This window comes from Heterodontus francisci, chromosome 1, assembly GCF_036365525.1.
Source record: "Heterodontus francisci isolate sHetFra1 chromosome 1, sHetFra1.hap1, whole genome shotgun sequence".
Classification (NCBI taxonomy): domain Eukaryota; kingdom Metazoa; phylum Chordata; class Chondrichthyes; order Heterodontiformes; family Heterodontidae; genus Heterodontus; species Heterodontus francisci.
Genome location: NC_090371.1, coordinates 225,941,789 through 225,955,507, shown reverse-complemented (window position 1 = coordinate 225,955,507; position 13,719 = coordinate 225,941,789).

Here is a 13,719-nt window from a genome sequence, read left to right as displayed (position 1 = left end):
AGGTTCCCCTGTCCTGTACATTCTTTAAAACTGTGTAATTTATTCTACATTACCTCTCCCTATGTCTTCTGCCAAAATGTCTCACCTCACTCATCGCTGTATTAAATTCCATCTGCCACTTTCTGCTAGCCTATCTATGTTTCAGTCAATTGGTATCATCCTCTCTGTTTGCCAGACCTACAAGTTTGGTGTCATGAGCAAATTTTGGAATTTTACTCATAATTCCAATATCCAAATCATTTATACACCACTTTCTACCATCCTCCAGTTTGAAAAATAGCCATTTACCATGATTCGCCTTCGTTTTCTGTCCTTAAGCCTATTTCTTATCCAAGCTGACACGGACCTTCCTATTCTATGATCCTCAGTTTTGTTAACCAGCCTTTTATGTGGTACTTTATCAAATGCTTTTTTAAAATCCCGTATAGACAACATCCACCACATTTCTATCATCAACCTTCTCTATTACTTCGTCAAAAATTCAATTAGATTAGTCAAGCATGATCTGCCATTTACAAATCCATGCTGGCTCTCCCTAATTAGTTCAAACCTCTCAAGTGTCTGTTTATTTTTTCCCTGATTATTCTTTCTAAAACCTTACCTGCCATTGATGTTAAACTGACTAGACTGTAGTTACCAGACATGTCCATGCACCCTTTCCTGAATAAGGCACTCTCCAATCCTCTGGCACCTCCCTTGTATCTTGGAAAGATTGGAAGATTAAGACAAGCCCTTCTGCTAGCTCCACTCCCACTTCCCTTAGCAACCTGGGATGCAAGCCTTCCAAACCAGGCGACTTAACCACTTTAAGCATAGCCAGCCTCTATAGTATATCCTTCTGACCAATTTTCACCTCATCCATTATCTCTACCATCTCTGCTTCTACTGATATATTGTCAGCAACCTCTTCCTTAGTAATCACCGATACAAAGTAATCATTAAGTATTCTAGCTTTGCCCTGCAATTCTAAGCATACATCACCCTCTTTGTCCCAAATAGGCCCCACCATACCTCTAAATGCCCACTTACTATTTACATGCCAGTAGAAGATTTTTGGGTTCCCTTTTGTGTTAACTGCCATTCTACTCTCATATTCTCTCTGGCAGTTTTATTTTCCTCATCACAGATGCCATGAGCCATGTTTGAAGGAGGTATCCCTTGCCTCCTGACAGCCAGTCCTTAAGACCAACTTCTGGAAGGAAAAGGTCTGGAAAGTTGGACTGCTGCAGTATGAAAGCATCATAACTCCCAGGGAATTAACCTACATGAGCCACTTCTTGTGGTGGCACAATAGCTGTGCATGAATGGAAGAATATCCCCTGTAGTTAATTTAAAACTCCTGGTTGTTGTGGTGGTGTAATCAATGGCACCCTGTACCTGTGGAAAGCCAGCCAGAGAAGTGAAACCTATGTTTGAGGTGTTAAATCCAAAGGAATGTTAAAACCATTTGCAATCCCACCACTTCCCACCAACCCCCCACTCCCCCATATCTCCACATGATTATGATGTTAAATCCTGTCTTAATTTCCAACCTGCTTGCACTATCATGATCGTACTGATGCCGGCGAGCTTGTTACACAGCCAAAAGCTTGGAAGAGGGTGCATTGGAGGCAGATTGCAGTCGCACTGCATTTTTCTTCTATTTTTACTACGCACCCAACCCAAAACTTTCTTAGGTGTAAAAGTTCCCTCTAATCTGTTTCTGGCAACTACTCCTCTTCATCACCTGTTCAGGATACTGGTGAAACTGATTGCATATCGTCCATCACTGGACTCAATCTCCTAAATGCACCACAATGTCATGCACCATGTATCATTCAGATTTTGTATTAATCTGACTAAAGAATGAGATCTAACTCACAATGCTAGAAACAGAACACAAATACTAATGTGAGATCACATGGTGCCAAAAATGAGGCCTGACTATCCACTGAATTGCATAATCATTTCATACTGCGTTTTGTTACTAATGAATAAAGACTTTGTTCACTTTGTCCTCTACTAAAAAACAAGCATTGGAAAAATATTTTCTTCTGCAAGCGGTCGACATACAATAGTTGGTTCAAGGTCATGGAGTTCTGTTGTGTGACTTTGACCCATGCAGGACATGATCCTGGCAGACTTCGAATTTTCCAGGCATTTGGCATCTTACATAGGAATAGATTAATCAAGTAATGTAAATACTGCATTCCAAGCCTGAATCAAACAAAATGTAACCAATTTCTTTTTTAAGCTTTTATTTGCTTTGTTTGATTTATTCTTTTTTAGATTGTAATTACATATGCATTTACTTGCTCTCCACCTTTTCCCAGGTTCCTCTGTACTCAGTCAACTTACCATTAAAACGTCCATCTTCAGGAAAATGGTGGTGAAACTGTCTTGCTGCTTATTTTATTTTTATGGTCACCATCCTTGCTGATCTACAACTGGCCAGCAGAGGGTACAATTCAAGTGGATTAGGCACTGTCAGTTTTGCCTCGCCTGTTGTCCTCACCCAAAGGTGGAAAGCCTGTTCTTCCATTTGGTAGTTGGCTCGAGGACCAATCAAAGTCATTCAATTATGGAAATCAAACCAGAGTGACATTAACTGAAAATTGTGACCTTCTGACTGCAAATCAATTATTCTAGCTGAAGCTTGCAAGGCAATCCTAATTTATTTGAGAAGTTTTTAGCTCTTTATTCTTTTGCACAAATTGAATTAAACTTTAATACAAGAACAAAATGCCATGAATGCTGGAAATCTGAAATAAAACAGAAAATGCTAGAAATATTCCAGACCTGCTGAGTATTTCCAGCATTTCCTGTTTTATTTTGAATTAAACTTTGTTACTTGTAATATTGCGATAAAAGTTTTTTCAATTAAGTTGCTGCCAAGCCAATCCAGAGCTCTCAAAAGAAAAACCAAATTGGGCCCCAATCAAGAATGTTTCTTTAGATTTCATGTGAAGTTAAAACTATGAGGCAGAAATCAGTAAATGGTTGTTGAAGATGAGAACACTACTGAATTCCAGGGTCAAAAACTTGTTTATTCTGAGCCTCAATGTCCTATGTCTGCTTAGCGTTCAAAGTTAGTGGTATCATCTTTCGTGGCCCTTCCCCATTTGTTCCACTGAAAAACTCTGTGGGACATATTCGTATCTGTCACTTTCTCCATCCTCTCCCAATGCAGGCCCATTCCATCCCATCCATGCTTGCTAAAATAAAATATTAACTTACGAACATAAGAAATAGGAGTAGGAGTCAACTATATGACCCCTCGAGCCTGCTCCACCATTCAAAATGATCATGGCTGATCTTCGGCCTCAACTCCACTTTCCCACCTGCTCCCCATTTCCCTCAATTCCCTCAGAGATCAAAAATCTGCCTATCCCAGCCTTGAAAATACTCAATGATGGAGCATCCACAACCCTCTGGGGTAGAGAATTCCAAAGATTCACAATCCTCTGAGTGAAGAAATTTCTCCTCATCTCAGTCCTAAATCTTCTTCTTCTTCTTCTTTGGCCTCCTTGTCTCGGGAGACAGTGGGTAAGCGCCTGGAGGTGGTCAGTGATTTGTGGAGCAGCGCCTGGAGTGGCTATAAAGGCCAACACTAGAGTGACAGACTTTTCCACGGGTACTGCAGGTAAAATTGGTTGTCAGGGCTGTTACACAGTTGGCTCTCTCCTTGCGCTTCTGTCTTTTTTCCTGCCAACTGCTAAGTCTCTTCGACTCACCACACTTTAGCCCCGCCTTTATGGCTGCCCGCCAGCTCTGGCGATCGCTGGCAACTGACTACCACGACTTGTGATCAATGTCACAGGACTTCATGTCGCGTTTGCAGACGTCTTTAAAGCGGAGACATGGACGGCCGGTGGGTCTGATACCGGTGGCGAGCTCGCTGTACAATGTGTCCTTGGGGATCCTGCCATCTTCCATGCGGCTCACATGGCCAAGCCATCTCAAGCGCCTCTAACTCAGTAGGGTGTATAAGCTGGGGATGTTGGCCGCCTTGAGGACTTCTGTGTTGGAGATACGGTCCTGCCACCTGATGCCAAGGATTGTCCGGAGGCAGCGAAGATGGAATGAATTAAGATGTCGCTCTTGGCTGACATACGTTGTCCATGCCTCACTGCCGTAGAGCAAGGTACTGAGGACACAGGCGTGATACACGCAGACTTTTGTGTTCCGTGTCAATGCGCCATTTTCCCACACTCTCTTGGACAGTCTGGACATAGCAGTGGAAGCCTTTCCCATGCGCTTGTTGATTTTTGCATCGAGAGACAGGTTACTGGTGATGGTTGAGCCTAGGTAGGTGAACTCTTGAACCACTTGCAGAGCGTGGTCGCCGATATTGATAGATGGAGCATTTCTGATGTTTTGTCCCATGATGTTCGTTTTCTTGAGGCTGATGGTTCAGCCAAATTATCGACCCCATATCCTGAGACTGTGTCTCACTGTTCTGGATTCCCCAGCCAGGGGAAACAACCTCTCAGTGTCTACTCTATCCAGCCCCTGCAGAATCTTGTACGTTCCAATGAGATCACCTCTCATTCTTCTGAACTCCAAAGAGTATAGGCCCAATTTACCCAGACTTTCATCATAGGACAAACCTCTCATCCCAAGAATCAATCTGGTGAAGAAAAGTAAAAATGAACATTAAGCAAAGGAGTTGTCAAATCTGTACATGCATCAACTGGTCTAAGTTTTGTTAACAAGGTAAGTAAACAACTGCTATCTGTAGCTTTATTTTCATTTATAAAGATGTAGGTGCTAAATTCAACGTGGGTTCTACTGGTCTCCCACCATAACTCTCATGGGAGGCAGGCCAAACCCAATATTTAAAACAAGTTTTTCACTTGAGTCAAGAAAAATGATATGCCAAATAAGGAATATTAATTAATTGGTTGGAAACTTACATTAAACTTTTAACGGAAAAAATCTGCAGTTAACTTTAAAAAAAACTTTCCGCGATTTGCATCTAAAACACCTTTTTACAATCCAAGGCCCAAACTTGGGTCAGAGGTCTGAGGAGCATGGACCCAGAACAATGGCTTGCTCTAAGTGATTGAATTATCTAAGATTGCTTCATTAGCATTGCATTCAAGGAAATCTTAACACCTTGACTTTAAAAGAGCAAACTCCTCCAAGTGTAAAGATTGGCATCCTGGGTTCTGGGGAGCAAATTCCAAACATTGAATCTCATTAGAACATTCCAGAGGCCATCTGTCCATTTCTATGAGAGCTGGGAGTTTCCTTGAACATAGGGTCAAGCCAGTAACTCAGACCATGCAGCAGAAGAAAGGCAGAATGCCTTCCTCACTCTTTCTCTTTCCCTCCCCAGCTAACACCACAAGTTTTAAAACCGTCAGCAACTGTGAACCCTCCAAACCCACAGATTGCTACAGACAGAGGAAGAGAGCCACGCACAAGTCGGCCTCCAAGAAAATCCTGAGCCAAGCGGGCCAACCACTTTGATCAAAGTGCACTTTGACCAGCCAAAGACTTCAAGAATACAACTTCAGCCAGATGACCACCAAATCATCCAACATCACAGACTGTGTATTTAATTTCCATTTATTCTGCACTCTAATCCAACCACAAAATCTATTTTTCACTCTGTAATCTATTTGTGTGTGTGTGATTCTCATGTGAATGTGTAGCATATTTTTTGGGGGGGTTTAGATTGTTAAGTGTAACAAACTCACTGCTTTCTTGTTTAAATTCAAGAAAACCTGTCCAATTGGTTCTTTCACGATCACATTAAAGATAAAAGGTAAAGCACTCACTGAGGTGATAAGCACAACCAGTGTTTAAAAAGGAATAAACCCTGTTGCAGTCAAATAAGAGGAAAGGCAAGAGGGGAGCCTGTGACGCCCTCCTCACCTGGCCGTAATATTTGGTATTGCAGAATATACTTAGCTTCAATCTAGTTGCGGTGGATAATTCTTGATGAATCTGGCTAAGTAATAATTTTGTCTGTGAGGAGGGATATAAGCTGCCTTGTGACAGCATTTCTTTTGTCTGATTCTTGGTGGTTTAGTCTTATTGAGGAAATCTTGTAGTACTAACACATGCATTCAATCTCAGTGAAGGTAGTATGTTATATAGAAATCATAGAAATCACAGAAATACAGCATGAAGGGAGGCCATTCAGCCCATCTTGTCTATACCAGCTGAGAAGTAGCCAATTCAACCTGATCCCACTTTCCAGCTCTTGGTCCATAGCCTTGTAGGTTATGGAACTTGAAGTGCATATCCAGGTACTTTTTAAATGCTATGAGGGTTTCTGCCTCTACCACCCTTTCAGGCAGTGAGTTCCAGATCCCCACCACACTCTGGGTGAAAAAACGTCTCCTTGAATCCCCTCTAAATGTCCTACCTCTTACCCTAAATCTATGACCCCTGGTTAAGGACCCCTCAACAAAGGGGAATAGGGCCTTCCTATCCACTCTATCGAGGCCCCTGATAATTTTATGAACTTCAATTTGATCTCCCCTCAACCTTCTCTGTTCCAAAGAAAACAACCGTAGCCTATGCAATCTTTCCTCATAACTACAATTCGCCAGTCCAGGCAACGTCCTCATAAATCTGCTCTTAGCCCACCCTAGTGCAATCAAATCTTTCCTATAATGCAGTGACCAGAACTGTATGCAATACTCAAGCTGTGGCCTAACTAGTGTTTTATACAGTTTCAGCATAACCTCCCAGCTCTTACATTCTTTGCCTCAGCTAATAAAGAAAAGTATCCCGTATGCCTCTTGCCCACCGGATCTACCTGTCCAGCCAACTTCAGGGATCTGTGGAAATGCACTCTAAGGTCCCTCTGTTCCTATACAGTTCTCTGTATCCTATTGTGCATTCCCTTGCCTTGTTAGCCTTCCCTGTCACTTCTCCCAATTGAACTCCATTTGCTACGGTTCCACTTACTTGACTAGTAAATTGATATTTTCCTGCAAGCTACAGATTTCTTCTTCATTATCAATCACAACCAATTTTTGTATTGTCTGCAAACTTCTCAATTAAACCCCCTACATTCAAGTCCAAATCATTGATATATATTGCAAAAAGCAAGGGACCTAGTACTGATCCCTGTGGAATCCCACTGGCAACAGCCTTCCAGTCACAACAACACCCATCGACCATTATCCTTTGCATCCTGCCTCTGAGCCAATTTTGGATCCAACCTGCCACTCTGCCTTGGGTCCTATGGGCTTTTACTTTTGTGACCAGTCTGCCATGTAAAACCTTACCAAAATCCTTACTAAAATCCATATAGACTACAATAAATACCCTCATTGACCTCCTTGTTACCTCCTCAAAAAATTCAATCGTGTTAGTCAGACACAATCTTTCCTGAATAAATACATGCCAACTGTCTTTGATTAATCCATGACTTTCTAAATGAAGATTTATCCTGTCCCTCAGAATTTATTCCAATAATTTTTCCACTACTGAGGTTAGGCTGACTAGCCTGTAATTACTCAGTCCGACCCTTTCTGCCTTTTTAAACAATGGTACAATGTTAGCTGCCCTCGAGTTCTCTGTCAATACACCTAGAGTTAGAGAGGATTTCATAATATCCACATATGCAACTCATATGGAAATGTTTATTAGACATGCTGCTTAGCATTTTTAAAATTTATTCTATAATCTTTACAATTGAGAAGTACACAGTTTTAAAATGGATAAAGTTTTTGAGTCCAGATTATTTATGTTAGTGGTAAGCAACAGTGGTCTCAGCACAAATCCCTACAGGACATCACTTACCCAACTTTCTACCAGTTTGGGAAAGTTCCCTGAACACCTACTCCATTTTGATTTTGTAATCATCTTTCAATCCATTCTGCTACCTTTCCCCAACTCGACACGCTCTGATCATTGTCATGAGTATTGAAAGTCCCTGTATTGCCCTTGTTCATTCTCTCTGTTACTTCTTTAAAAAATTCAGTAAGGTTGGTTAACCTTTTAGAAAACCATGCTGACTACTTTTTATTATATACTTCATCGCTAGATGTTTTGTTATCTAATCTTTAAGCAAAGATTGAATTATCTTTCCTACCATTGACATTAAGCTAACTGGTCCAGAATTCCTGCACTAATTTTATCTCCCTTTTTAAAGGTAGGAATTACTTTTGATGTTCACCAGTCTTCTGGCACAATTCTGTTTCCTTTTTTTTATATATGGAGACTCTGCCTCTTCTATCTCCTCCCTAGTTTTATTGAGCAGCTGTTGTTGCAATCCATCTTGACCTCCTTAAGTTTAACTAGTTTGTCTAGTATCTCCATTTTTTTTTTATTCATTCATGGGATGTGGGCATCACTGGCTATGCCAGCATTTATTGCCCATCCCTAATTGCCCTTGAGAAGGTGGTGGTGAGCTGCCTTCTTGAACCGCTCCAGTCCATTTGGGGTAGGTATACCCACAGTGCTGTTAGGAAGGGAGTTCCAGGATTTTGACCCAGCGACAGTGAAGGAACGGTGATATAGTTCCAAGTCAGGATGGTGTGTGACTTGGAGGGGAACTTGCAGTGGTGGTGTTCCCATGTATTTGCTGCCCTTGTCCTTCTAGTTGGTAGAGGTCGCGGGTTTGGAAGGTGCTGTCTAAGGAGCCTTGGTGCATTGCTGCAGTGCATCTTGTAGATGGTACACACTGCTGCCACTGTGCATCGGTGATGGAGGGAGTGAATGTTTGCAGATGAGGTACCAATCAATCGGGCTGCTTTGTCCTGGATGGTGTCGAGCTTCTTGAGTGTTGTTGGAGCTGCACCCATCCAGGCAAGTGGGGAGTATTCCATCACACTCCTGACTTGTGCCTTGTAGATGGTGGACAGGCTTTGGGGAGTCAGGAGGTGAGTTACTCGCCTCAGGATTCCTAGCCTCTGACCTGCTCTTGTAGCCACGGTATTTATTTGGCTACTCCAGTTTAGTTTCTGGTCAATGGTAGCCCCTAGGATGTTGATAGTGGGGGATTCAGCGATGGTAATGCCGTTGAATGTCAAGGGGAGATGGTTAGATTCTCTCTTGTTGGAGATGGTCATTGCCTGGCACGTGTGTGGCGCAAATGTTACTTGCCACTTATCAGCCCAAGCCTGGATATTGTCCAAGTCTTGCTGCATTTCTACACGGACTGCTTCAGTATCTGAGGGGTCACGAATGGTGCTGAACATTGTGCAATCATCAGGGAACATCCCCACTTCTGACCTTATGATTGAAGGAAGGTCATTGATGAAGCAGCTGAAGATGGTTGGGCCCAGGACACTAACCTGAGGAACTCCTGCAGTGATGTCCTGGAGCTCAGATGATTGACCTCCAACAACCACAGCCATCTTCCTTTGCGCTAGGTATGATTCCAGCCAGCAGAGGGTTTTCCCCCTGATTCCCATTGACCTCAGTTTTGCTGGGGCTCCTTGATGCCATATTCGGTCAAATGCTGCCTTGATGTCAAGGGCAGTCACTCTCACCTCACCTCTTGAGTTCAGCTCTTTTGTCCATGTTTGAACCATGGCTGTATTGAGGTCAGGAGCTGAGTGGCCCTGGCGGAACCCAAACTGAGCATCACTGAGCAGGTTATGGCTAAGCAAGTGCCGCTTGATGGCACTGTTGATGACACCTTCCATCACTTTACTGATGATTGAGAGTAGGCTGATGGGGCGGTAATTGGCCGGGTTGGACTTGTCCTGTTTTTTGTGTACAGGACATACCTGGGCAATTTTCCACATTGCAGGGTAGATGCCAGTGTTGTAGCTGGACTGGAACAGCTTGGATAAGGGTGCGGCAGGTTCTGGAGCACAGGTCTTCAGTACTATTGCTGGAATATTGTCAGGGCCCATAGCTTTTGCAGTATCCAGTGCCTTCAGTCGTTTCTTGATATCACGTGGAGTGAATCGAATTGGCTGAAGTCTGGCATCTGTGATGCTGGGGACTTCAGGAGGAGGCCGAGATGGATCATCAACTCAGCACTTCTGGCTGAAGATTGTTGGAAATGCTTCAACCTTATCTTTCGCACTGATGTGCTGGGCTCCCCCATCATTGAGGATGGGGATATTTGTGGAGCCACCTCCTCCAGTTAGTTGTTTAATTGTCCACCGCCATTCACAGCTGGATGTGGCAGGACTGCAGAGCTTTGATCTGATCCGTTGGTTATGGGATCGCTTAGCTCAGTCTATCGCATGCTGCTTACGCAGTTTGGCACGCAGATAGTCCTGTGTTGTAGCTTCGCCAGGTTGACACCTCATTTTGAGGTATGCCTGGTGTTGCTCCTGGCATGCCCTCCTGCACCTTTCATTGAACAAGGATTAGTCTCCTGGCTTGCTGGTAATGGTAGAGTGGGGGATATGCCGGGCCATGAGGTTACAGATTGTGGTTGAGTACAATTCTGCTGCTGCTGATGGCCCACAGCACTTCATGGATGCCCAGTTTTGCATTGCTAGATCTATTCAAAATCTATCCCATATAGCACGGTGGTAGTGCCACACAACACGACGGACGGTATCCTCAATGTGAAGGCGGGACTTCGTCTCCACAAGGACTGTGCGGTGGTCACTCCTACCAATACAGTCATGGACAGAAGCATCTACAGCAGGCAGATTGGTGAGGACGAGGTCAAGTATGTTTTTCCCTCGTGTTGGTTCCCCCACCACCTGCTGCAGACCCAGTCTAGCAGCTATGTCCTTTAGGACGCGGCCAGTAGAGCCACTCTTGGTGATGAACATTGAAGTCCCCCATCCAGAGTACATTTTGTGCCCTTGCCACCCTCAGTGCTTCCTCCAAGTGGTGTTCAACATGGTGGAGTACTAAGTCATCAGCTGAGGGAGGGCGGTAGGTGGTAATCAGTAGGAGGTTACCTTGCCCATGTTTGACCTGATGCCATGAGACTTCATGGGGTCCAGAGTCAATGTTGAGGACTCCCAGGGCAACTCCCTCCCTACTGTATACCACTGTCCCGCCACCTCTGGTGGGACACCTCGGTCCTGCCGGTGGGACAGGACATACCTGGGGATGGTGATGGCAGTGTCTGGGACATTGTCTGTCAGGTATGATTCCGTGAGTATGACTATGTCAGGCTGTTGCTTGACTAGTCTGTGGGACAGCTCTCCCAACTTTGGCACAAGTCCCCAAAGGAGGACTTTGCAGGGTCGACAGGGCTGGGTTTGCCATTGTTGTTTCCAGTGCCTAGGCCGATGCCGGGTGGTCTGTCCGGTTCATTCCTTTTTATTGGCTTTGTAGCGGTTAGGTACAACTGAGTGGCTTGCTAGGCCATTTCAGAGAGCATGTAAGAGTTAACCACATTGCTCTGGGTCTGGAGTCACATATAGGCCAGACCAGGTAAGGACAGCAGATTTTCTTCTCTGAAGGACATTAGTGAACCAGATGGGTTTTTCCAACAATCGACAATGGTTTCATGGCCATCACCATCATTAGACTAGCTTTTAATTTCAGATTTATTAATTAAATTCAAATTCCACCTTCTGCTGTGGTGGGATTCGAACCCTGGGTCTCTGGGTTACTAGTCCAGTGATAATACCACTACGCCACCGCCTACCCTGCCATTCTTTCTATCTTAACTGTTCTGATATTCCTCTTGACTGATGCTGTTGAAATTTCCCCTTTTTGTTCGCTTCTCAGGAAATCCGAGCCAATGTATCTATTCAGTAGATTCATTTCAGTATCATCTCCTGTCAGTTTATCATGCTCATCCTTTAATGGATCCAGTCCTCTCTTAATTTGTCCCTGTAGAATATTTTGCCATGTATTTTTATATTCCTCGTTATTTTCACTTCATAATCTTTGCTGTTATAATTGTCTTTTTAAGCTCTGTCTTAATCTTATCATATACCCCTTTGTCATCCTCTCCTTTATTGTTATGTGCTTTGTGAATGCTTGTATCGTTAGCTTCAATTTTGTCCTCACCATTTTATTTATCCATGGCATCTCAGTTTTAGTTAGTTTTTGTGGAATATATTTTTCCTGTGCTCTATTGATTTCCCCTTTAAATAGTGCTCACTGTTATTCGTATCTACGTCCCTATTTTTCTCCAATTTACCCTCCTTAGCTCTATCCTTATTCTCTCATAGTTGTTTTTTTTCCCAAGCTTTTACTTTAGTCGTTGTATGGTCTATATTTAACATTTCTTTTTATAACAAAATTAGGTAACAATGAATAACAAGATAAGTGCTAAAACAATTCCCATTGTGGTTAAATTCCCCATATGTCTGGGAGTTCTTAATTACCATTCGATCACAAATTTACTAAGAATATGTTATTATACAATGATAAATCAACAATATGCATAACATTGGAAGAACTGGAATCAAACAGCTAAAAGAAAAGATTTAAGGAGGAAAAAAATTACAAATTTAACTGAACATCAAACTCTAAGTTTTTGGTGCAAGTATTGTGGGGATTTTGTCATGTTACAGTAACCAGTTATAATGTTGCTATTTTTTCACCACTGATTGAATGGACACTATAGTTGGCATCGATTATTTGATCCTACAAGTCATTAGAAACTATTTCTCTGGGCAGCATCAGTTTAAATCCTAGAACTCAGTCAAATTGACAATTTCACAAAGAAATTCATAGAAATAACATTAATCCCCAAGGTGGGTGGGTTTGGGTTGGGTAGGAAGTCAAAATGTTACAAATCTGAAACTGGAACCCAGCACCTTGAATCTGCCTACTTCTGGTTTCAGCAGAGATGGGGGACCAATCCACTCACAGGTGGTGTGTTGCTCATTGGAACCTTTTAAGGAAGCTGTGTGCCTCCAATTTAACAGTGGTTCCCTTTTTAATCACGGTCGGCCAGATTTCCCTGGCCTTGGGAAAGCTGACAGATGAAAGGAGGCAAGGCGGAGCAGGAGTGTTTCCTCCAGGCCCAACAAGCTACCCAGTAAACATCCTCCTCATCTTCATGATCTGGCACTGACACCACAAATGCCCATTGCTAAACCCTCCCCAAGATCACCGACCACCCCTGAGTTTCCCCCAACCCCACATTTCTCCCTCTGAATGCTCTCTGAATCTGCTCTGATCTCTCCCCAGCCCCCTCATCTCTCCCTCTGAATTCTCTCTGATTCCCTGTGACCACCACTCTCCCCGCCCCTCCAAAGCATGCTGCACCTTAACCCTTTCCTCATAATCTCTATCCCGAGGACTATGAAACTTACCTGCTCCTGGGCTGTGGCCTTCTGCAGCTTCAATCAATAAATTCTGATTTTAAGAAGTGCAGCACAAGTTAATTAATGTCATCTAACAAAAACACATTGGCACAGTGTAGTAAGACTACAAGAACTACAGCTAGGCAAAGAAAGACAAAACTCATAAGTTCAAACCCTGACAATATTATTATCTTAAGTATTAGATATTTTAAGAGTAGATCTTAATAACAAATATGATTAAGTAGTTTTATTTAACTACATCAAATTACCTTTGCAGAAAATTCGATTACATTGGCATTCACTATATTCAATTTTGGACAAAATCACACTTAATTGTTTGAATTGCAACAAATCATTATTCCTCTTGTACACATTAAGTAATGCAGTGTTCAAAAATTATGAAGTACATCTCTGTTTAAACGCTTAGAAAAATTGCTTAACATTTGATTAACATTTAATGAAAATACATTGCATTATAAAACATAGCGATTTCAGCTCAAATTTAATTTTTATTCATTTTATATTAATATTTACAATAGAAAAATACAATATTGCCAGGAGTCAAAGAAAAATTTACTTAGAA